Here is a 27,829-nt window from a genome sequence, read left to right as displayed (position 1 = left end):
CAATTATTTTGTATTTGGCCGTATCTGTCACATATGCGTTTAAATAAGCAAACTAACATATGATCGGAAGACCAAATACCTGTCAAACGACGTTTATTTACATTCAATTGTATAAATGGCAATAGCCCTATTTAATTTCAATAAACATTGAATCACAAAAAGTACTTGCTCCGCCGGGAGTCGAACCCGGATCTCTCACTTGCCGGGTGAATGTGCTACCATTACACCACAGAGTGCTTACTTTTTCCGATTCAATTATTTTGTATTTGGCCGTATCTGTCACATATGCGTTTAAATAAGCAAACTAACATATGATCGGAAGACCAAATACCTGTCAAACGACGTTTATTTACATTCAATTGTATAAATGGCAATAGCCCTATTTAATTTCAATAAACATTGAATCACAAAAAGTACTTGCTCCGCCGGGAGTCGAACTAACAAACGCTAAACAAAGAATAACGTTAATATATATATATATATATATATATATATATATATATATATATATATATATATATATATTTAATAATATATATAAAATATATATATATATATATATTAACGTTATTCTTTGTTTAGCGTTTGTTATTGACGTTGTATGATATAGATTATTTGAAAGGATAATAGAACTTCGGACATTTTCCATCGTTATATTTTTGCCATTAGAGCTTTACACTTTTGGATACATAAAGATGGAACGTGTTAACGTTGGAGCTCAAGTTTATTATAACGCGACTTCCATATTGGTAAGATAAATATTTATTAGTTTTGTTACTATATATAAAATATTTAAGACAGTTTAAAATGTTATCAAGGAAATTTAGGCAAGGTTTGATATAAATGCGTACTAAATCCATATAGGCTAATATGAGTGGCAGTCTGCACAATGTTTTAAACATCTTCAGTAGTAGGTTTTATAATTTGTTATTCTGAGAACTAACTTGTGCTTTTACACATTACTCGCAGTACACGTCGGGTTATGAGTTGTGTACTAACGATATACTAGTAAATTAGTGATATACAATTGTACTAATTGGCTGAGCATTTGCCTCTAATGCCAATTGCTGCTGATTACAAAATTGTACACATCGGTCCATTAAGAGTTACGATTTCTGTCGATCAAAAATTAACTGTTTAGATTGATCATACATTGAAAAAAACAGAATAAATAAATAATTACAAATATAAAATAAATAGTAAATATTACTGTTTACAGTATGTACCAACACATTCGTTGAAGATACTCTCTTGGATTGGAAGTTTTAATACAATTCTTAAACATTTAACAATGGCTTATCTGCAGTGCCATTTTCATAGCAAGCTTAACGGTAGGCCTAATAGGTAGGTGTTTTACTGATTTTTGTTGACTGGAATTATTAATGAAAAGTGGTATTGACGGATCATGGATCCGTATGGTAGTTTGGAAGTTCTTTTTAACTCATGTTCTTGTCTGTCTAGAAATTTTGATCATAACTATAATATGCCGTTTTATACTTCACATAATGAACTCTCATACACATTTATAACTGCATATCGAACATTGCTTGGCTATCTTTCAAGCTACAGCTATTCCAACATAATTTGTTATAAAAAAACCCAATTTTACGACAAAAATTAAAAAATTAAAAATAATTTTTACATACAACATTCATCAATTTAAATAAAGAAGGAATCGTAAATTTTTCTAAATTATGGCAGGACATTCTTAGGCAACGTGAATGGTATTTGATAAGTTTTAAATGTACAAAAAATTACAATATATATATGTATTGAAAAATATTAAATAACACCAATTTTGAATAACAGCAATCTGGGCAATTTATGTATCACGTATATTACGAGTTTATATTACGAGATATTTAATCCATTGAAAATCGATGCTGTACTAGTCAGAATTAAAAAAATATATCTTGTAGAGTTACTAGATAATATCCATTTCGCTTATAAGAACCCTACGGGGCTAATTCAATATTATACAAAATGGTGTACATATAACACCAGTTGGTACTTCTAGGACTTTAGCGTTATTACGCGTAAAATAAGACTATATCAGCTGACGAGTCAACATTGTTGAGTTCTTAACCTCAAAATGAAGTTGATGGCAAGCCTAAATTGGTCGAACAACGTACTGGAATTTGCTTTTTGGGTTGTTAACCTCAAAATCAAGTTTGGTGGAGAGCCTACATTGGTCGAGCGACGTACTGGAATTCGCTTTTTCGCTGGAAGATACATGTTAATTGTGAGTAATAAAAGCCAATACTACTCAAATACTGTTACCATAAGGCGATGCCAGAATACATGCAGCGAGAATAAATTCTGCGGATCTTTGAGAAGACTCGTGATTCTCCGGCGAGATCATGCACCACCTCATCCTACTCAGCTTACGCAAGAAATCGTAGAAACGCGAACTACTGCTTCCCCTGATTTGTCACCAACTGATATTATCTTCTTTGGTTCACTGAAGATGTTACGTGATTAGAAGTTCCAATTAAAGACATACGACAATCGATTTGTGGGGAATAAGCTTCTTTTCACATGTTTGATGCAGTATTGAGGCAATTTCCTTATAGCAGTTTATCTTTTTAAGTATTAAACGCTCCACTTGTATTAAATTATATTTTTTCAAAAACAAAATTAGAGATTTTCTTGATACTGCCTTTGTTGTAGTCCCAAGATACACTATAAGAATATATTGCACCCGCAAAAGATCCCAATTTATGCAGCACAACATTGCTCTAACTCCAGATATCGTATTTCTCTGATGACCGCAGTTACATCGTTTAGTATCAGCCAGTAAAGGCAACGCCAAGCGAGTGGGCTGCGGTTCGTACTCCATAAGCGGCGGCGGCCGGCGACACTCGACACCCAACTGCGACCACAGGACATCCGGCTGGGCACGGGTTTCGGAAACCCTTCCGAGCCAGGAAAAGGAAGCTTGACAGAAATCCAATAAGTTTTCCTAATGATGTCACCTTCATTCTCTGAGACATTTGAGTACTTTATGTTTGTATACAAGCATAATTTGAGGAAATATAAAACATAATTAACCAAACATAAAGTTGGTAAATTAATGATATGGTTTTTATAAAGTGATTTACAATGTAAAATCAAGACATTATAATGTTGTACGACTACTTAAAAAATGTACTATAAAAACAATAAATATTTAATCGCTTACACACACATTGGTCGTGTTGTAAAGGATGGCATCATCTATTCACATTGTTACGTGACAATCGATGGTATCGAAAACAGAATTTGTCCATGTGACTGGACAGTTATTCTTGTGTAGTAACATTTCCGTGACCTAGAAATGTACTGAAATTACTTAAAAGTAAGTTCTAGATAAATTAATAAATTCATCAAGTAACAAACAACTTGTACGTTTGCTGTTAAACAGACACGCAGAACCAACTCAGCACATGCCCTTGATTAGGCCAACGATACAGTTCAATGGTTGCTTTGCACATTAAATCTCGGTTGACAAGACAATTAATAACGGTTCACCAAACAGCTGATACGGTCATCCATCACGTGTCTCCTACACGATGAGCAGGAGAGGACTCCAGGGTTTGTTGGAATTGGAAGCGATCGTGAAATTTATTCCGAATAAGGAAACTCGAATTGGTTTTACGTTCATCATCTTAAAAATAAATAGTGTATTAATGATTACTTAAGTGCACTTTTATGACCATGTATACGGTTTTCAAATGATGAAATAAATTTAATACATATTTCATTAGCATAATAAATAAGAAGTTATAATTGAAATTCGTAATTGTTTGAAGGGCTTAGTACTGGTGAAATAAGAAGCTTGGTTTATAGAAAATAAAATTTAATTAGTAGTAGTAAATATCAGAGTGTTTACAAATTAAACAGTTAATTTTAAGTGATAATAATAATATTTAAGCAATTACACGGCCACATACAACATTGAAACATAGCAAAAAACAAATTTAGCAGTATGGACATGCACGGATGCGGCAATATCATAAACCATAATATACATGAGAATAAAAACAATAAATTAGAATAGTTACAAAAAACAACTATTGTCAAAATTTTTGTTTACATGACTGAGAGTACGAACTAACCATAGCAACCTCAGATAACTGTAACCTGCAATTCACCACATTTAATGGTTGTACTATAACCCTTAACAAGTACTATCATTTTTTTACTGTGTAGGGAGACCCTCAGGTGGCCGCAGAGTATAGAACCCAGTAGTGAAGCCTCTAAACAATGTTTAATTTAAATTAAGTTAAAGTCTAAAATAGTTTAATTGTTGCAGTTAAACTACAACAATTTTGTTCCTAGCTACATGTATTACAATTTGGACTTTATATATTTCAAACTCGCTTCACTCCCTGGTTATACTTTGAATCCACTACCCTGAGTTAAAAAAGTTAAACTGATAGACTTGAAAACTGGAGGTAATGGTGAGACGATCAGTGAGTCTAGTATTCAACTGTCGTTACCTTCAAAGGGTTTGACTTAAATTGAAGGGTGGAATTGTAAATGACATTACTGAGGATACGGCCAGAGAGTCTTAGTATGCTTCATACCCGTAAAGTAAGTCATGTCTAAACATACGCAGTTCTAGTAAGAAGTTTAAACCTTTATTCTTATTTCCATGAATGTCACACTGATTCTAACCCACAAAAAGTATTTTGTTTATACAACAGTAAGTTCCTGCCAGCTTTACAAGTTGCAACCGTAACCGATCCCTGGTGATTAATGAGCGGAAATGTCCCAGCTGGCCAGAGCCTCGTCTTTATGTTACGGGAGTAAAAAGATTCCAGGGTACGTCAGGGTGGAAGGCGTGGGTTATAAATCCATTCTCGTGACAGGGTTCGTTTGTCACCTTGTGGAAGTCTCGATACACCAGACAGTTCAGCGCAACAGGTAGCGTTCCGATCGTCAATTACTTCAGGATCCGGTCTCCTTCGAGAAACAGAATCGGTTGTAAATCGTCCCGTCCATCGTAAACCCCTTTGGCCGATGTAAATCACAAGAGGTCTGGGAGGTTGGAAAATAAAAAATGTAAATCATCAGAACTTTCAATTATAAACTGTTACTTTTCGAACTTGCCAGTATATTCTACTTTAGAGTACGCTCATTTATCTCTTGTGATCTTGAGATAGGTTCATTTGCCGTTTACAAGAGAATTGTTAGGTTACTAAGATATGGATTTGATTGGATATGTGACAAGTGAGGACATATATGACCATACAAGGGTGGCAGACATGCGACTTCTTAGAGTTATGATCTGAGTGACAATTGCTGACACCTCAGGAATGTATGGCGGCTGACAAAGAGCGGTTCTTCACCGATAAGAGGCATCCAATTTTGTTAAGGAAATATCATAGTAATACCCGTCAACATTTGAAATAAATGAATACATTACGAAATATTTAAAAAATATCCAGTAATATATACCTTAAACTATTTATGAACATCATTAGTTTTGCAGATTGAATTATCATCATCAGTGAATGAACTCCACTCTCCACCAGCCGGTCCCTAACTCTCGGACTGGCCCTTACTATTCTACTTAACTGCAATAATTCTTCGTAGACCCATCCCAAAAGTCCGAAACTGCCAATGTCCTTAATTATTGTCAGGACACCAGTTTACCTGTATTAAATAGACGGGTTTACTCTCTATTTCATATAAAGAATTCACTCCTTGTTTATTCAGATGGATTAATTCCAGATGCCTTCAAATAAGACCACACGATAGGATTACGTTCGAGTAGAGTAATCCGTGACATGATCAATTACAGCGGTTCTAGATTACGTTCGTGTAGAGTAATCCGTGACATGATCAATTACAGCGGTTCTAGATTACGTTGTGTATTTGACTGCAAAACTTGCTCTGATTTAATTTGAGTTTACTTCAGGCGGATCAAGTGTTCATTATCTTGATTGTTTATATTTTTATTAAGATTCATGTACTCCCACTCATCGTGCACAACCGGCTCCTCAATTTGTATTGAATTTGTAATGTTGTACCTCGTATAAGGATATCGGGCTGTGGGAATTTATGTCAACCTAATGGACTCGTAAACTATCTCCAAAAATACATTTTACGAATTGTTCTTGTTTAAACCACTAGAGGGTTCCCATTGCTTACTTTTATCGTGTTGATTTTGTGTTTAATTATTTTACTGTCCCCTTAGAACCTGAAAAATAAAAAGGCGCGTTAAATCAAGGTGCAAATTTTTAATAGACAAAGAGTTGTCACTGTTTTATGATCACAGTACGTCAGAGCATAGAACTTTGTTACACTACGTCCAGAAAACCGTGGCTCCTGAAGGGCAGGCCCTTTACACACACATACACATGCCCAGCTGGCCGTCACAACCATACCGAATGCCTTTTAACCTTTTGACTCCCAAACCAATACAGTTCTTACCAGGTCTAAGAGGAACATATTATGTACCATGATTCAAGTCTCTAGGACTTTTCTATGAAGAATTGTCGCACAGGCGGAAGGACGCACAGGCAACGACACGATTTATAAAGACCTGCCGGATTCTTAATAAGGAAATTGAGTATAAATGCGGCGCAAGTTTATCTTTGGTAAAGTAGCATAATGGCGGTTTTAATGTAGACCTGTCTTTGCATTTAAAAGCTAGATTTAATATTTTACGTCTATATCATATTCATTTTGGACTCATTGTCTTAATTTTGGACTTATTGACTTCATTTTGTTAAAAAGTGAAAACAGATAATTAAATTGGGAATACATTCGATTATTTGTAGAGTAGTCTCGACCGTGCGTGTGAGTGTGCGTGTGAGAGCGGAGAGCGGTTGGGTCGGCGAAGTTCCGTAATCCTGCGATGGACGCGGTTCTTCCCATAGAGTATAGGGCCGAGCTAAGTCGCCGTTCATTTTGGTTGAAACGTCTGGCGAAAGATACCTGAGGTACATCCTAGGACAGTACTGTACCTATTACGACACAGGTTAAAGGTCAGAGTCCTGGTCTGTCCTGGTGTCCGCGCCAGTCACAATGCAGCTCGTGAAAGTAATGGCTCACCTGGAACGATCTATCTCGGGTCTGGAGGTCTGGGGTCCCGCTTTCCTGCTCAGACCTCACCCACAGACCACACCTCCACCGTCTCAGATCAAGTACTGGTGTACTTTTAATGAATTACTAGCCGAGGTATTCATTATTCAAATGATAAGGAGTGTTCTGGCTGCAGCTGTGATGACGACTCCACTGTTTGGTAGTTACCTCAGCAGTTTGGAAATTATCAACTAGCTCGCCCTCCGGAAATGTCAATGTACACTTTCATTACTAACGGGAGAAAACACTTCAGTACCGAAAGATTACATCTTCCACTGAATCGGTAAATTCAAAAGAGTACCTAGTTGAAGTGGGATATTATGTACAAAGACCCTATTAAATCGAAAATTACTGTACACTGTAGCAAGGAACAATGTGCTAGAAAAGATGTAAAGAAATAAATGGGACCAAGAGGAACTGAATATAAAATTAAGAGGTAACGGTAAAGTCAACAACAATTATCTAAAGTTTTGGTAATGAAATAAATAAATAAAATTAAACATGCAGGATTAAAGTATTCATATACATACAATAAGATAATATGGACAAACAATTTCTTTATGAATTTAACTTCTGAGGTTCCAGTCAAACAATGTCGACCGTAGTTGCTGCTTGGATTGGTTACTGTTGAGCGATCAACTCCTTGCTAGCAGACCGCTTGCCTTGCCATTCATGGGGAGTGGTTCGAAAGCCACAGAGGGCTCCTCTGTCTCTGTGGCCTAACTTGTCTACTGGACCCTCGCTACCTAGGACTGGTGTCGTTTTAAAGCAAAACACGAGTTTTTCTTGTGACATTCATTATATGAAAACCATGTCACTAATAAACTACATTGAAATGTTACTTTTTTAACATTGTTATTAATTTATAATGTAATTTCATTGTCATATTGCTATACAAAATTAACTGTATTGTTACACACTTTAAACAGACTACCTCTTTTATTGATTGGTACAGTTCAATTATTTGTATGTACTTTTCAAATATTTGATCAAGTTTCGAAAATTATGTTGAGTAAAAAAAGTTAGTTCATCTAGTGGAGGACTAGTAGGTGAGTCATTAAGGAAATAACTACGGGCGGCTAAAAGTTTTGGGAAATGGCCCGGCTAGCCCGTGGGTCCGGGAGACAGGTTACGTAATACAGATTACAGTCATAACTTCTCCTGGTGAAATAAGACAACCTATACCTTTACTTCTGCTAATGGTTTTACAATAGTTAACACAGCTTATGTTCCTTATCTTTAACCAATATGTACAATCGACATAGCCAATCAACGAAGGTCGGAGGTCTCGAGTTTCTTATAAAGCTAAAGATTTACTTAAGGGCGATAAAAGTCCCATAATTACAGAAATATGATACGAGTTCACTGATAAACCTACAATCCGTGATAATGTTCATGATCGTGAGCTGTAGAGAGTAACTTCTGCAATTTGATGAACCGTGCCTCTAAACTGTTATCAGCTGAGGAGATGCAGCAGCACACCCGAGGCAAGCCAATGGTCGAGACTGCTCCAGATATAATGAATGATTCAGTTTGTGGAAAGTGGTGCGAGCGAGCGGCCACAAGTAGTGCACCAGGATGGCCCTTGAGAAATGGATCTTTCTCTTGCGTGTCTTTAAGTCATGATAATCGTGCTCGCTTGTCTGCAATCTCCTGGCGTTCCCTCGTCCTCCCGCACTCCACTCTTCCTCTTTCCCTTCCTCTCTCCGCCGATTAAGCTTTACCTTTCGCCTTCCCTTCTGTCGGCCGTTTCTTCATAACTGTTTCGCGCTGGACTGATTCGATTTCACAAGAAGTCGAGCCGGTCTTCGCTATCGTTACTAATGGCCGTGTCAGCAGTTCTGATGGAGGAGGAGATGCTGTTTACTTCTTTTATTTCTACATCTCTTTTATATAACCGCTTGTTTACCACAGTTCGTATATTTCGAGATAGTTGATTGGTGTTCATAGTGTTCACTAATGTCTCTAGCAGTAGCAATTGAAATGGTCTGAATATGTGATGTTTAGGTCTTACATAAGAAGGCGCGCATCTAAACTTGTAACAAAGAACTATCACTTTAAAGAGATATGATTGATACTTATTTATTCTGTGAGTAACATTTTTTATCCATATTCTCCAAATCACCACCAAATTTGTACTAGGTGAATAGAAATTCTTTCCTATTTATAGTGGGACATTTAGGCATTGTGCAATATGTTCATGAAACAGAACACTTACATTAGTTCATTCATTAAGAATTTTTTATTCTATATTTAATTTTGTGGTATTTTAATTTACTGCAATACACATCGTACTTCAAATACAATACATTTACTACTAATACACATTGTTTTCATGAAATTTAGACTTCTAAGTGATGTTAATAGTTTATATGGAATGTAGTAGTATTCGAAAATTAATGTTACTTTCGACAAGAGCAAAAGTATACTCACTACTACTTTTTTTTTAAATGTTATGAACTTCCAGAAATGTTATTCCTTGACTAGACAATTAAAATAAAAAACAGTAACTGCAGATCCTTTCACATTTCATCCATAGTATTATTGCTCGATACATCGAAGAATGGGTATGTTTCAATCGTCACTGAAAGAATCCCAGGCATTAAATTGTTATTTGGTTTATTTAAACCAAATAACAATTTAAAAACTACATGAAGCAATAAAAATTTGTCACAAGGAATAATTCTGTTGAATCTGACTTTTCATCAATCACTACACAATGAAAGTAATCCATAACTTTAGCGAGTGCCGTAATTGACTCATACGGGAACCGAACGTGAGCTGAAGAAGTACTCTACCTGTGCGCCTAATGGTGGACGGTCGACTCGGGGAACCGAACGTGAGCTGAAGAAGTACTCTACCTGTGCGCCTAATGGTGGACGGTCGACTCGGGGAACCGAACGTGAGCTGAAGAAGTACTCTACCTGTGCGCCTAATGGTGGACGGTCGACTCGGGGAACCGAACGTGAGCTGAAGAAGTACTCTACCTGTGCGCCTAATGGTGGACGGTCGACTCGGGGAACCGAACGTGAGCTGAAGAAGTACTCTACCTGTGCGCCTAATGGTGGACGGTCGACTCGGGGAACCGAACGTGAGCTGAAGAAGTACTCTACCTGTGCGCCTAATGGTGGACGGTCGACTCGGGGAACCGAACGTGAGCTGAAGAAGTACTCTACCTGTGCGCCTAATGGTGTACGGTCGACTCGGGGAACCGAACGTGAGCTGAAGAAGTACTCTACCTGTGCGCCTAATGGTGTACGGTCGACTCGGGGAACCGAACGTGAGCTGAAGAAGTACTCTACCTGTGCGCCTAATGGTGCACGGTCGGCTCGAGCTGCTCAAGCCAGGTCTAAGCCAGAACATGCCATCAGCACCTTTACGACAGCCATTACTCAACTAACGGTGGTGTGCAGATGAGATGCGTGATTGTTGAATACCGATTGGCCCATTACGGCCGATGCTAACTACATATTGTTAGCGCCCGCACTCGCACGAGCCGCTACACCTTGTGTGAACGAACTCTAATAAGCATACCTTTTGTTTCGAGTGCGAAACACTCATAGATGGGAAACCTTGTGACCTTCATTCCTTGACAATGGGCAAGCCACAGACGTCGGCCACACGACGCGGAGCCAAGTCCTCGCGGGTATCACGTCCTCTTCTCTCGGCCCCTTCGATCTCTGTGGGAAACGTTCCTTCTGCGTTTCCTCAAACATTACTTTAAGTTTCTAGAAGGAAAAGTTATTCCTTCTACCTCCGACAAAATATTGTATTCTCCACCACGTCTCATAAAAATGAATACATACGAGTATTTATTAACATAACTACAAATGTATGTGGTAAGCGTGATTGCACCACTAGCAAAAGCATTCTTCCCAAGTTGCTGTGCAACGTATCTAAAAATTCTCTTTAGAAGAGTAGCAAAAGAGTATTGTTATGACTAGTACAACATTTCTATAAAACTCAATATGTTGAAAGACAAAATAGTTTCTTGAACCATTAAAGGTTATGTTATAAATCAGTGTTATTTAATTTAGATAGTGATACAGAATATAGGACTAAATGTGGAGACTGTTAACTAACGTTGTAGTTTAGAGTATAGTAACCATGTATGTTTGTGTCATGGGTCTAAAGTTCCTTGTTACCTTTAAGAACGATTTCAAACTTTGTCGTAATTTTCTTTTAGGTTGATCTTCCAATTGCATGGGAATGAACATAGAAAAGAAAAAAGTAGAAAATATCATAGTGTCCGCGATCCGTCGGGTTGGCCATACTACCACTGAAGGAACTTGAGGCTAGCCCAGGGCAAATTCTGAATACCCTGTTGCTAACAGTAAGACATCAAGTTTTGCATTGTCTTTGCAAATGATGACTAAGGCTATTCTAAACACATAATTATCTCGGATTTGCATCAAAACCAAATTTGTGTTTTTAAAGTGTCAATTTGTCATTCAATTTCCTTGGTACATCACTCGCTTCTCGGCCTATGATCCAATAACCTGTTACTTCTGGAACATGACTTAAAAGTTCTGATTGTATAAAAATATTGGATGCAGCTCAATGAAAGCTTTCACTTAACTCATATCATCCGAAAAGTGAACAAGGTCTCCGGCGATGAGCCGGATGTGTTAACATAAATCCAGAATAACAAAGGGAGCCATACTTCAGTTTTATTGGTAATGATGACTTGTTAGATATTCATCAATTGTAATCTGTTTTCTGGGTACGAGTTTAGCCTTGTAAAAGGAACTCTCAACATAACGAATGACTAAGGCTTTTTAAGAAAAGTATTATGGTCCATACGATCGAAAGTCTTAAAAAATGTATAAGGAAAAACAGAGCGCAAACCTTGGTATACTTATGAGAATTACAATATTTTGCAACAGCAAAAATTTAGATTCTTGATCCAAAACCATATTGAGTACGACGTCATTGTCAGGAAATAAGAAATGGACGATATGGAAAACTTCTTTGAGTTTTCTTTAAGGAGAGACCTGTCCCATTTTGAGTCTAATTATGCTTTGGAAGTCCACAGATTTTGAAAAATCTATAAACAGACAAAAGTTTCTCGATAAAAGGACTGTATGTTCACGTCGTAAAACTATCGGGGCCATTTCCTACCTACTTCTTAAAGGGTGGACATTGGGTCCACGGTCCCGGCGTGGGACTACTGTCGAACCCACATGTTTCTTTTGACGAGGGGTTGATAAGGGATCTCTAATTATCTAGGTTTCTAAGATTTTTAATTACAGTTGGACTTTGATTAGGAATATAATATTTACTGCAGCGCTATCGCAATCTATAGCACTAAAAATTAATAAAATATAAATGGTGTAATATAAATACCATATTTTATAATATATAATATACCATATTATATAATATATATTATATTATATTTATAATAATATAAATATTTAATTTATTTTAACGCTTTTATTGTCTTGGTCTACTTAGATTATTAATAACTCACAATTATACACATTTATCAAATTTGTAGTTTACAATACTGTTAAGTAACAATATCGGGCGGAAAAGTATATTCTCTCCCGAATTGTACTAGACTTCTAAGACGAATATCAACTTTAATTAAAGGTAATAATAGTGTTATTATACAGTTAAACTTTAACGCATAAATTATAATTTATTGTGCATTTATAAATAAAATACAGGAGTTTTTAATATGAGAGTTTTCATAACTTTTTGAACAATTGTTTGTACTGCAGGTTTATCTATTTTAATGAACTTACGGATAGTCTTTTTTAAATGATTATAAAATTGCCCTAATTGTACTATATTTTATTACAAACAGAATCTGTAATATGACTCTTTGAGAGACATTTTAGTATTCATATACACTTGTACCAGTATTATATAATCTAAGCAATATTTTGTAGATAGATAAGTTTCGTCTACTTTTGGTTTATAGCCCAAGCGCCATTATTTAAGGTAATTTTATACAAATATAAAAGTGATATATTAGATATGAAAAATGGTTGTTTACATTCTTGACTATGGCAATAAAATAATAAACTATCAATTAGAGTTAACGTGTAAGTCTACTTGCATATACAGCATTATATGAACATGATGGAGCAAGATAAGGAATAATCAATACAAACTTATTGTAGATGCATATGATTCATCAGTAATACTTTGATAGTAATATAATGTCGATTAAAATGTTTTTAAATTAATTACAATAAAGTATTCTACTTTATATGTGATGAGTTAAGTTGCTTTCAGTAAACTATTTTTAATATAATATACTAAATTAGCAGCACGCTTTACAAATGTAATGGAACCAACACTAGAACGAGTTCAGGTAGAAAACACAAAACCATGACCAGGTCAGTTTTGAAAATTAGGATCGGTAGTACACGGTTGTCGTCTTGGACTAACTGACCTCCCCTGCAGAAACGAGACGTCAGCCACCCTCGTCAAAATTAGGTGTGGACCTACAGTACAGTCCTAAAATTAACTTTCTCACGCCCCTCCAACTACTACCCTACTGAATCCATTAAAGGTAGTGATCACATTGGTTGCTAATTTGTTATATTTATAACAAAATATCTCATAAGATTATGAAGAACAAATAGAATAGATTTTACTCATACTTGGCAGTTTGAAATGGGGTGATAGTTCTCAGAGATGTTTTCTCTTTAAAGTTAGGTTTATCATTGCTGATTAAACAACACCCATCAGTAAGAACATACAAAACAAAATTCACAAATAAATCTACTCGTAATTAGTATATCAAATCACAAACTAATCAAGTGAAATATAGTAAGTTAGTATTTATAAATGAGACCTTACCCTGTGTTTGGTTAGTGGTTAGTAGAGACCCACAGACATAAAGAAGGTCACAAGTAGGATCCTTGAGGTATTCCACAGTCACGTCCAGGGTGTACCTGTACAGAATACAACAATCAGGTAACGCAACAGCTGCGCGACCACGCACATAGTAATGACGTGATTTCACTCTTACTTGCTGTAATTGATCCACGGCTTACATGAGAATGTCTCAGTTATGTTTTCATGTACTATCTAACCATTACAAAATTGTACAAACCTTTAATGTTATAATAGTCAATACAGCAGTTAAAATAGAATGTTTGGGGAGGATGGGATGACAGAGTTCGGATTTTAAATGCTATTATACCGGTTTTAAATAGTTGTCAATACTTCAATATCGATTGTGTACAGAAACCTGCCTAAACTTATCCATACTAACAAAAAACATTAACCACTTACAGACTGATATTTTGTAGCTTGAATTTTATTTTTTTCGTACGCTGTAGATATTCAATAGAGATGGATCTTACAAATGAAAGTATTCTACTGACAAGTTAACTTGTCAAGTCAATTTTCGATATACAACTTACAAAAGGTCTTATATGGCTTTCTTGGCACAATAAAAAATAATTATGTAGGAAATCACTAAAAATATAGGGTTACAGTTTCAAATATGCATATTGATAATAAACTCATGGTTAAAAAGGTGAGTAACAGCATTTTTAATGTTGTGAATATACACAAATACGTTAATCTTGGCCTTTTAAAAGAAGATAAAACTGGACTATAAAACTGATATACTAAATTAAAAGGTCTAAAACCGTAAAAAGGGTAACTTATAATCTCATTTACTTATAAATTATCCAAAACCACCTAATTCGTATATTTTAATACCCATGATGCTGTAATTTCGCATAATAGATTATTCCATTATCAAGGTAAGGCGGGTTTAAAAAGAAAATTGTTTCTAAAGCTGATTTTTTGCTATTTAATTGATGACAGAAAGTTATTTGATTACATCTTAAGGCCGCTTCTGACAGAATAACTGTAAAAAGCATCTTCATAAACTTTACTTCCATTACCATATATTCTATTAGTAAGTCCTGACTTCACTGAATCCTCCCTTTGGGTTTTTACAATGAAAGTGGCAGTAGCTTCAAAATTACATTTCATTACGTAATTGGGTTTTCCTTGCATTTCAAATGATTTGCCTTGAATACCACGCGGCCTAATAGAATGAAATGTTGCATGGTTACTTTGCATGTATTCTGCTTATTATTATTATTATTATTGTCTTATGTTAAGATACGTAATAAATGCCAAATGTTTTGCTATTGATTGATTTAAAGTTAACTTTAATAATAAAGATTTAAAGTTTTATATTTTGTATATTTTCCCACCGGATAAAAACTAAAACCAGATCCACTTGTATAACTAATCTCAGCGTGTTCCGGCGGCCAGGCCTAGTACTACCGATGGCAGGAATTATTGTTAGTATACTGTAAGACTATAATACGGGACATGTCATTTGCAAGCCTGGCAGTTTAGCTTTATTATTTACTTGAATGTAAAGGGTTCTCAATTAGTAATTTTAATACTAGTAGTATTACCAGATTTATACTAATGAGACATTTAAACAATATATCTCAGGCCCAAGTGCGTTAAACAACAGTTTATCTGCCACAATCCAGGCTTGCAATGATAGATCTCATACTACAGTAGATTCTCTTGACTGGTCCTGGTTCCTAACCGCACTGAGTCAGAGATTTTGGTTGTCTTTGATTCCCAAAGAAGGATTTCTCCACGCTACATTAAAAGTACTTTCTTTATTATTTACAACTATTTAAAGACCTTGCGGTGATTTAAACTATTACCTGCTAACGCTGAACAATTTAGTAGTAGTTTCAAAGTCCTATTGGTTTGGTAATCAAAATGAGAAGTTTAAAAACATTACAAAACTATCATTATGGTCCATGTAAATCTTATAGGTCCTCACATAACAACCTATATAGTAGTCCGCGACTTTATCCCCTTATTGACTTACTTATTTCAATATGTGACACCGATTTTTCAAATTAAGAACGTAGAGTGATCTTGAGTCACAAAATTCCGCTAAGACATAGTTTAAAATTTTACGTACTTTCTTTAGCTGTCAAACGTTACGGAAAAGTGCACACAGTTTCATGACAGATTTCGGCGCGTTGGTGAGTTTCACAACATAAAAGTTAGCATTAGGATCCTATTCGATCTGCATATTTTTTAACATGGTAATACATGGTTTTGCCGCTTTTATGACAAGTAATGTATTTGGACTCTAATTCAGTCATTAAATTTTGATGAGAAGTGTATCTATGACTAGGTAGTAAGGGGAGTTCCTACTATAAGTGGTCTGTACACCAAAAAAGGCCAAGTATCCCGTTAACCGGTCTTGTCCCGAAAAGTAAGTCTTGGCAAAGAACGTCGTGCCTCTTTTATTGGAGTCTGGAGTCTGAATGTCTCAGAGCTCTGAGTTGGTCTCACGGCCCGGCTGACTACATGAGTCACCAATAAGTGTATCCAGGAGATCTTTATCAATTTTACCTAGTTGGAAAGATCGTCAAAACCCGGGAGCTGCAAGTTAGTCGACCCTCTTGAATTGGAGTCTGAATGTCTCAGAGCACTGAGTTTCTCTCAAGTTCCGGCTGACTAAAGGGATCAGCACTAGGTGTATCCAGGAGGTATCACTTATCTCTAGTTGGAAAGACCGTCAGAACCCGGTAACTGTAAGGTAGTCGACCTCGAATTCCCATTTGTAAATGTATTGAAGTAAATATTGTGAATATAAGCGCTCTTCCTATCATGCTTTTCCTCTTCTATTGTAATATATTATTCCAGCTGTATACAATATTTCTTATCGCGAAGAAGAAACACTGAATTTCTTTCTATCCTGAGGAAATTCTGTTCGTTTACATTTAACGGCCTGATAAAGATGTTCAGGGACAAATAGAGGTGGAAATAAGTATAATAGAGTGAAAGTATACTCTGTAGTCTTGTTATTATAAAATAAGGATGACAAACCCTTATAGATGGTCATAATTTTATAGTCCAGTGACCAGAATAAAACTGAGGAGCTACCAATACAGTTAAAAGGTGCTCCGAACTAAGCATGTATTGGTTTGATTGTTAGGCTAGTTAACAGAACTTTCTGTTAATTCCCACGTTGGTAGATGTCCGATTGACTTCCTCTATATGGTCACACCAGACGTCTCGTCTGTGGTATAAGTGTTTATTTTAACTGCGAGTGATACGCGAATGTATATTAACACCACGATGATGATGTAATCAAACCTGGTATCCTTAAATGTCACAAAGTAACCTCACGTTGTGAAACACGTGTCTGGTAACGTATACATTGTTGTTTAGGAGGCCACTTTAAAGGGAAAACTCTTGAAACTCGATTTAACACCCATAGCGTATTACTATTTCCCCAATTGGATTATTGGAACATCGGTACATATATAAGACAAGTCGGAAAACGTAACTGGCAACACACAATATAAACACAGCCGTGGCAGTGCTTTTAATCAGAACTTCCCTCTTGCTTACATATTAGTTCACGACTACTGAACGCATGGCTGTTTAGTGGACTATTTTTTGCTTACATGCCAGTTCACACACTATAGACGCCTATTAACAAACAGTCTAGTTCTGTGAAACGCTTGGCTATCTGTTTAGTGGACGCATTTTTTGTCGACTCGTCATCTGAGGGAAAGGTGTCGCCTGCAGAGCCGTGGTGTGGTCACCCGGACCTCAGTGCACCGTCAGTTGTAGTGTCCTTATTAGGGCTGCATTCCACCCTTCTCCTCTTTCATATTTAGGCATTCGTCTGGAAAAGGGGAGATCATATTTGGTAATGTCAACTTACCTACCAGCCCGTGCGGTCGTTTTCTCAAACCAACTAGAAATCGAATTACTGTTCATAACTAGTGACCTTCGGAAAATTTAATCAAGAAGACATTTTACTTGGCGGACATTTGTTTAAATCTGTCTGAGATAGTGTGAACATTTACTGACTATGAACACTTACCGTAGGAAGTTTTACTGCGTTTTTTAATGGGGAAAAATCGAAAATAAAACAGTTACGAAATAACTGCATGCAGAATAATCTAATAAAATAATAACGATTAACATTATGCGGTAAAACATTTGTATTTCATAAAAAGCCCAATTTTTATTTAACTATCTCATTAATTTGAACACTAATTCATAAAAAATAATTTGCATACCAATTAGCGAGTAGACAAAGATGCTTTACCATTATACACAAACAAATAAAATATCATTTCGCCAGATGACATTATCCTTGTTTTGTCTGATTGAAAGAACGAAATGATTTACATTTATGACAGCCGGACTTGTCACTCGTAACAGCGAGATATGTCACTTGTTAACAGTCATACCTGTCACTCATGACACTCACACTTGTTACTCATGAATAACACTTGCAACTCGTTACAGAAAAACTTGCCACTCGTAACATTTACTCCACAATCACTCATGAGTAGCACATGTAACTCATGACAGCCAGACTTGTCAGTCGTAACAGGGAGATATGACATTTGTTAACAGTCATACCTGTCACACATACGGAAGATATAACTCATGGCATCCAGACTTGTCAGTCGTAACAGGGAGATATGACATTTGTTAACAGTCATACCTGTCACACATGCGGAAGATATAACTCATGGCATCCAGACTTGTCAGTCGTAACAGGGAGATATGACATTTGTTAACAGTCATACCTGTCACTCATGCGGAAGATGTAACTCATGACAGCCAGACTTGTCAGTCGTAACAGGGAGATATGACATTTGTTAACAGTCATACCTGTCACTCATGCGGAAGATGTAACTCATGACAGCCAGACTTGTCAGTCGTAACAGGGAGATATGACATTTGTTAACAGTCATACCTGTCACTCATGCGGAAGATGTAACTCATGACAGCCAGACTTGTCAGTCGTAACAGGGAGATATGACACTTTTTAACAGTCATACCTGTCACTCATGCGGAAGATGTAACTCATGACAGCCATACTTGTCAGTCGTAACAGCCAAATTCGTTACTCATGGACCTTAGACATAGCTGTAGAAGTATATTCATAACATGGACGTTATGTTTAATTTTCTCTAAAGTCTTTCTTTGAAACAGCAACAATAACACTTGCTATACCAAATAAGTAATGTTATATATTAATTATTATCTCTACTACAAACTGCTAAACCTTACACAAAATATTTATACATATATATATTTAACTCATAGTGGACTCCCAAATAAACGCTTCAGATTCTAAGACTTATAATTGTCAGTGTACCAAAGAACAAGGCTCGAGTGAGGTCTGAAACCACTGACACCGGTTGAGTAATTACTACAATTATGACGGAGTATTATTTCGTAATTGCCTGATTGAGGGGGAGGTGACATTGACGGAAGGTCCTTTCTCTTTTAATGTCTAAATATATCCTTGAAAACAAAGAAAGGGGGAAAACTGATGACTGGATTGTTATTTTCCCTCTAGTAACTTAAAATCCGGGTTTCAATAGTTTTTGCGGAGAAAGAATAATTGATCTAATGTCTGACACCTCCTTTATCTATAAATATGGAATGAATAAAATGAAATCAGTTTAAAAATGATTTACCCTTTTTGGTTAAGAGAAATTCACTTTATTACAGTTACAATGTTAAAATGACATATTCACAGTTAAAAGCTCATTTCTTTGAGGTGACAGTTTTATCACTTCATATTACACAAAATAACTGGAAGATACCAAAAGAAAAGTATTTTCTTTCTAAATGTAACCTGTGTCTGTCTTAACAGTCTTATCTTCCATATCATGGCAGTATAGCCAATCGGACATCTAGTGATATTTTTATATAATTCTCCAAAAAGAAGGTTCCTTAATCTTGGAAGATAAACATGAGGAATACTACAATTTATTGATTCTCATTATAATTATTCGTTAGGAACTTCAATTCGAACAACTAAATTCCTCTTTACAACTGTTTAGCCAATTCAAAGTAGAGATTAATTTGCTCAACAAATGAAATGTTAAATTTTAAGAGCAACAGATGTCGATCATAAACTGTCTGCGGAGCTATCAAGAGGTGCGGAAGGGAGAACTGACGATGGCCTCCAGGTGAACGCCCAGGCCGATATGAACAAAGACATCCATTGTTTACAGATCTCCACTGTGGAAGTGGAAGTAACAACAGAATCGGTTCGTCTCAAGCGGAAATGACGTCGAAGTAGAGGAACTGAATGCGCATGCGCAACAGTGTGGGTGAGGGCGCAGGCGCAGTCGTTGTCTCCGCTTGGCTCTGCAATGATTCGAAAATAATGATCAGGCGAGGGTCGGAGGGAGGGGAGGGAGGGATCGGTAACCTCTGAAGGTCGAAGCGCAGCGCGGCCGCACAAAAACAAGATGAACCGTAAAAAGAGTCGTACAGTCGCACCTGCGGCGCGGCGGTCAGGCGGATGAGGACGAGCAGAACCCGCCTGTTCAGCTCCTGCTGATGCGAGCAAGATCAGAAAATCAGCTGTTGTTCTGTGGCGTATGGTTATTAACACTTGCTGCCCTTAAAGTTTTGATTAAATCCATCATATTAATCTTCCGCGGGAGTAGGAGGTACAGAACTGTACTGTAAAAATAAAATTTGGTCACCTACGTCGAAAATGCCACGCTCATTGTAAGTAGGCAACCATATTAGCAGAATAGAATTCAGTGAAATAATTCCATCTTTTAACGTAACACCGTTTTTCAAAATTTTATTATTTGTAGGCTGTACGTAAGTAATAATGGAAACAAAATCAACTTTTCTAAAAATTTTATTTCGAAAACAACTATTTGAATTTAAGAAACTTCTGAAAAAGAACGTAAAACGACAAAACAATGAATAAATAAATACAAAAATTTCTCACTATTTCGTTTATATTTTATTGACTAATGTTAGAATTAAACTTTCTTAGGCTCATGCGGCCGTTGTCATAACTAACAAGTATTCCAGTTCACACCAAGACAAATCATTGCTAACACAATTAAATAATTGAAATAATTCCACCTCTCTGTGAAGATTCACCTGAAGACAACATATCGTCGGTGTTATGTAAAAAGGGCGAATCAACCAAAAAGGCATTTTTCAGGAGAGCGTTTTTTAAACATTTGAACCTATAAAAAAATTATTTAATAGCATTCTACACTTGTGTAATATTAAATTCAAATAAAAAATATATTTTTCTTAGTATTTGCAAAGTTTCAATTAAATAAGCTACATTTTTAAATTTATAAAAAATATTTTTTTAGCATCATGTAGGCTTATTCGCCCTTCTTACATACTTTAAATCTGAATAAAACCAAGTTGGGTATTTGCCATTTTATAATATAATACAATTAATTATAGTTTTTATTGAGACTATGAATGGAATTTAATATTACGTAGTAGTACAAGGTGAAAATGGTTTAAAAATGAGAACAAGTAAAACCTTTTATTAGATTTTAAAAAGTACAAATTTATTGAGCCATACAATTACACCATTACGAAAAAATATTTTAGTGTCTTAACATTTACAACATAGACTAAAAGGAAAATGTTAAGGAAGCACTTATTTTTTCTTTTTTTTGTCCCTCCGGCTGGTGGTTTTCACTTCTTTAGGAAGTTCTTCAAAAAAACTTGTGGTGGTGTACAGGAACTACTCTTGATTTACAGAGATCCATTAGGTCTTTAAATTTTAGCTCCGATATTGGTAGACGGGTTTGTAGGCCTTAGGAAGGTTTTCTAATTTCAAAAGATGTGGCCTACCAACACTTTTCATTATTATCTCATGAAAAAGCTCATCATTGTATTCGTACTTAAAAAAAATTGAACCTGGTTTACTTTTCAAATACCTGAATCCATTTTATTTTCCTCCACTGTACAACTTTACCAGATACAGTTTTATATCTTTGGGTATCTTTTTTTGTGCTTGCCAATTCAGTCCAGTCAATAAAAGCCTCATGATTAAAAATACACAACTTTGTAAGTTTTCCGGTTGTCTTTCTTGCAGTCTGGCAAATAATACCCCATTCAGAAGGCACATTAACCTGTATGTTTTTTGAAGCCTTTCTATGGTAGAGTGCATCGCATCACCCTCTTGTTGTGAATGGCCTGGGTTCAATAAAACACATGATCTATAACTTGACAACTCGTTAGTCGCACAGCATGCAAAAAGTGCAGTAGAAAAATACTGGTTTAGGTTTTGACCACCACAACTATCACTTAAGAAAAAGAATTCTTCTATGTTTGGGTGGTCTTTAATATAATTAAAGATACAGGTTCCTATCTCTGTTGAGCCTCTGTTTCCTTCAGTCTCATCCCACAAGTTGCATGTTCCTTCTTTGGATGTAAGATCAAATACTGTTAAATTATACACGGCCAGTTTTCTTTTTATAAAAAATAGAAGACACTTGGCCTTTAGGACACTCAAGAACTGCCTGAAGATCAAAATTTAGCAACAGTTTTTCTCCCATTACTATCTTTACACTCATTGATTTTTTTCTTTTTTTATTTCACGAACTCTCTCTTTGTTTTTCAAATGTTTATTATGTTGGTCTTTCTCAGTTTCTTTCTCTTCAACAGACAATGATTCGTAACGATTGCAGATGTTGCACTGGTCTTTTTTTAGGTTTTATGAAACCTAAGATTACCATACGAGTAAAAGTAAACTTTGTACTGTGATTTTGACACAGGCTTTATCAGTGACTTCATAGTTTCTAAGTTAGAGTTTTCATTTTCAACCGTTATTGCTAAGTTATCCTCTTTACATTTTTCCTCATAAAGAGTATACAATTTTTCAATATTTAATTGAGATGATTAAATAAAGCTTATTGCTCGATTTCCTACAGTAGTGTGATTCCACTGTAGGAAATGAGAGGATGTGCTTACGAGCATGTTCTTCAATCCATGCAGGAATTTTGTTGTCAGATGATTGTTTACCCCTCCCATCTACTGACACAATCCCAACATCATTTCTTTTTTTTCTAGACTGACTCTTACAAACTTTTCAGTTATTGAAAAAACTGGGAAAAAGAATTTGCGACAAACACGTACACGCTCGGTATCCTTTTCTAACTAGTAGTGGCTAGGCTGCGTTTTTTTCGAGAAATAATATTTACTCGACGTCTTTTCAGGCTCTGCTTCGACTACATGGCTTGCTACATACTGTCGTTTGTCTGTCTTGATTCTTGTCATCCTCGCCCATTTTCCAAAATGCTAAGAAAAATTCATCCTTTTCGTTTTCAGAAAATTTGGTACTACATTTTAGAGGGGGCAGTTGGTGCATGAAAAAATTGGTTTTTCTTTCTTTTTTATCACGTTTCCCTTCACACTTACGTACGATTTTCCTGCAACCCTTAAACATTTTCTTTCTTGACGCTTTTTTCATAGTAGTCGCCTTGTTCATTATTCATGTTCGCCTATAACATTCATCAATGAAGTTTAATGTTGATGCAGAGAGGTTAAGTATGCCTGTTTCATTAGTATCTGTTCGATGGTTTGACAACTCTTCCATATTATTAAACGAAGTTGATGGCGAGGGCTGTACAGGCTGCAAGTTGTAAAATTCTTTAGTACTTTCATTATTTAAAATATTTGTATCCGCTTCAAGCATTTATTTCTGGATTGTTTACTTCCAAAGCCAATTGTTCATTTTGCTCAATTGCATGGTTTTACTCCGTTGAACAAAATTATCTGGCATTATGTTTCTTTAAGCCGCGCCAAAATCTTTTGTGCTCGTGAGTAAAACATTCTGGGCCTGAAATAAAAAAAACCTGATTAGGGTGCTGCGACCATTTATTACATTTCAAAGGCAAATATCCTCCTTGGCTAATACGAGCATCAGTAATGTGAATACTGTTTGTTTCACGAGAAAGATTTCACACGTCGTTGAAGCAACAAGAAAAAAACAAACCACTCTTGTATCAGTGCAAGACATATATTGATGATCAATACACAAGGATTGCAAGATATTCTGGCAAGAAATACTTCAATAATTAGCCCGTGATTGTATTTTAGTTATTATATAAGATCAGAGGAAAATACAATAGGTCTTAACCTAAAAACTAACAAACCTAGGCTTCTTTTTAATAACTTGATCATTTCTACTTAATGATAAGCTAACACAACTTTTAAGTGTACTCACCTAAATAGTCTTAAGTTGCATCACTACAATTCACAAGTAAATATAATTGAAACACAATTAAAATCTTTTCAGTATTAAACCACTGTACAGTTTCAGACTGCAGGTGTCCGCTCAGGAAACATTTTTTTTTATTAGCAACATTCTGTTTCAGTTTCAGTGGTGCCAATCTTATTTGTAACACAAACACAAATTGTGTTATTTAATAGAGTAGAACAAACTAATTAATATATATAATGTATTATACTATTATAACGTTTTATGGCATTATATCGTTATTAATACAATAGTAATTAATTAATAATATTGTAATAATGTGTAAAGAAGACTACTTGGTTCATTCTCCTCTTTAACACTTATTATTCGCACTTTTGACGTGACAGTTGGCTGTTTACGGTAAGTAAAAAGGGCGAATAGAACTATTCGCCTTTTTAACACAACTAATATTATATTCGCCCTTTTGTCATTTGCTGTTTCCAAGGGAACGAACTATTCTACAGATATGCCGTTTTTACATATCGATAGATCTTAATACCAGGAAGCCAATCGGCAAAAACATGAAAAAACACACTTTTGGTGAATTCGCCCTTTTTACATAACACCGACGATATGTTAAAATCAAATTTCCAATTATACGCATCCTTATATAGAGGCAAGTTGAAAGGTAAGTTGAATACCAATATGACCATCAGTAATCCATATCATTGGCTGCCAGCTCTTAGACAATATTTAACACTATCTTCTTTCTGTATAAACACATCCGGCTTCTTAGCAAACCTAAATGGGACGCACATGTGAAGTAAAAGAAAACTGAAGAAAAATAATATCTACTAAATGATGGTTGTACAATCAGTTTTTTAAACAGATGGTTGTTTTTATTTTAGTCAGTCATTTAAGACAACTTGCCCGAATATTGAAAAATATACATTTTTATCACCCCAAGAGGAATTATAGGCATTTAAATTAAGAGCATAATCTTGTAATGAAAGCCACATAAAAACGGCCGAATAAAAACACATGTTTGTAGAGTATTTAAACACAAAATCTCAAACTCATTTGTTGATTAATTGTGGCATCTTAGTTGTTTTAATGGAAAAATTGAAAAACGTGTTAATAAAATTAATTTAACAAAATTTAAGAATATAATGAAAAATCTCTAACTTATTTACATTCAAAAACGTAAACCAATATTTAAAACTTTTATTGTTGTGAGACCTTTCGATAGCAATCTTCGTCAGACACATCACAAAAGTACACGCTCCATCTTCAACATTTCAACAAAAATCTCTTTATTCTACAAAGTGAATCTTTACACATTCTTTATCTGTAATCATAATTATTCCAACGACAGTTAAAAGTAAATTATCTTTTATTCAGATAAGTATGAAAGAAGGATTTATAAGCTACTTTTCAACCGCACAAAATTTTATTATTTTATAACATTTCTTAAAAATATTGGTAAATTACTCTAAAATTTGTCAGATTTGTCACGTCAAATAAAAATCGAAAATTTAAGTAAAAAAATTCAACTGATATATAATTCGATATATTTTAAGACTTTTAAGAAAGATATTTATAAGCTTCGATATCTAGAAAAGTTGCTTCTTAAATAAATATTAAATAATTCACAAGCATATTTTTTTATAATTTACCTACTAAATCTGTATAATCTGTTATTGAAAAAATCATAACATTACCGCAAAACGATCCTGTATTTTAAATTTAAAAAAATATTTATTTTTGTTCGTTTTTGGTACCATTTTTATCACCAATATTTGTAGTTAAATTATGATTATATATAATAACAACTAATCAATAAATGAGTTGAAGATATTTGGGATAAATTCGGTTTATTTTACAATAAAAAACATTTAATGTTCTGTTTGATTTTGTAGATTCATGTATTGCATTTTAGACAGAAATTTTAATTAATTTTTGTATGTACCTAAAAGTGTCCAGGAACTTCATATTTCTATTTACTCACGGAGCTATTGTGCTTCAGGGAGTGATTATATATGTTTCATTGGTTTATGACTGAAGGAAAGTACAGTTTTATAATTAAATAAATTTTAGAAAATGACATAGAATACTGCTTACAAAAAATTACATTTTTATAGGTAAAAAAACACGCAATTCGCATTCATCTAGTCATTTTTATATACATCCTTTAAACTTCCTTATCTTCGCCTGTTTTACTTTGGACCTAATTATAAAACGTCCAAAAATAATATCACTTTAAAAGTGTTTTCTTCCTTAAAAATAGTTATTTTAAAAAGCTGTGGCTATAATGGGGTTTAAAACTAAAAAATCCCAATCGTAAACTAATTGGACCACAAAGTTTTAATATGTATGTACAAAGTTTTAGACCATATTTTTCAAAAACTCTATACATTTAGTACATAATATTAAAAAAAGGAAGAAACTCAAACTTCCATCTCGAATGATGATATATGAATTAATGGGACCCCCTTCCACCAAAGAACCCCAAATATCTTTCTGGAACCAGTATAAAAACCGGAAACCTCCAGAATGATCAAACATTTCGCAATTCTTAGATTTATGGAGTTTGTCTGTCGCTTCACTTTTATGAAAATATCTATACAAGTTGGCTATATAATACATGTCGATTAGCGCTCCACAATAGATGTTAATAACCTATTAAAGTCAGGGGCGACATACATTGTTTAGGATTGTAAGACCCTTTATGTGTATATTGTAACACGGAACAGCGTGTAGAATAGAGTCAACATGTGTTATTTATAAACCGCCATCATCATTTAAACCTTCGTCCACCCACACACTAGCTTTCTCCTTCGCTGTAATTAGTTAATACCAACAAATCATTACTTAATTACAAAGAGATAATTAAATATCATCTGTTCTGTCTAACTATCATTACATGAGCCAGAAATACATACTGCTAGAATTATATGGATGGAAAGTACTACTACGGTACAGGATAATAAGGTAGTGCAATCCGTTTCCGATTGTATAATTTTGTTTGAATTTGTTAAACGAAATTCTGATCATAGCCCTTTAAAGTATCTTTACTGAAGATGGGAAAAATAGAAAATTTATTACAGCATTCTATGAAGAGTTGTAGGCATTTGAAACAGAATTTAGAAGTATCCCATTATCAGGTCCAAAGAAAAGCTATTGAAGCGAGGATTTGAAATTTTCACAATAATATAAATGGAGGGAATGGCATGCTTGTTATTTACTAAAGAAGTCCGCTTACCTCAAAAAATTGTGATAAGAAAGGCATTTTCTTAAATTGTTTTTAATTTAAAAAACATAATTTGCTATTATACAATATTTAATAGGCCCCTATAACAAATTATAAATTAACAAAACACATTTCATTACCTAAATTGTGATCTTGAATAGTTTACCGTTAGTTAAGAATTCGCCTTGTCAATGTTTTATATTTGCTTGAAGGAACTCGTAATCGAATAATTTATAAAGAAATTGTTTTTAAAAAGATATTTTTATTGAAACACAAATTCTTAGTAAAAAGTAACAATGTTTAAATAAACAGAAGGTGAACGTTAGCTAAATAAATTTTGAGATTTCGAAGTTAGTATAGTTGTAATACATCTCTCACGTAAGCGTACTTTTATGCATATTTTACAAAATAAAAACTTATATACCAAAATTTTTAATTTTTTGAGTTGTGTAAAACGTTTGCACAAAGTTAGAGTTGACACTTTCGGTATATTTAGAGTAAAATGTTTTAAAATAAAC

The 27,829-nt window shown here is 34.8% G+C and overlaps 1 protein-coding gene across 4 annotated transcripts in view; it reads right to left on the bottom strand.

Moving 5' to 3' along the window:
• LOC124365657 (protein Shroom) overlaps positions 1 to 27,829 on the bottom strand; it is a 234,003-nt gene that overhangs the window by 173,976 nt on the left and 32,198 nt on the right. For 2 of the 4 annotated variants that reach the window (XM_046821632.1, XM_046821634.1), the window contains exon 2: positions 13,891 to 13,985. The exons of the other annotated variants lie outside the window; for them this stretch is intronic. The gene's annotated coding sequence lies outside the window, so the exon portion shown is untranslated. The remainder of the gene's footprint in view (positions 1 to 13,890; positions 13,986 to 27,829) is intronic. 4 annotated transcript variants of the gene reach the window in all.

This window comes from Homalodisca vitripennis, chromosome 1, assembly GCF_021130785.1.
Source record: "Homalodisca vitripennis isolate AUS2020 chromosome 1, UT_GWSS_2.1, whole genome shotgun sequence".
Classification (NCBI taxonomy): Eukaryota; Metazoa; Arthropoda; class Insecta; order Hemiptera; family Cicadellidae; genus Homalodisca; species Homalodisca vitripennis.
This window is presented reverse-complemented; position numbering and strand designations above follow the sequence as displayed.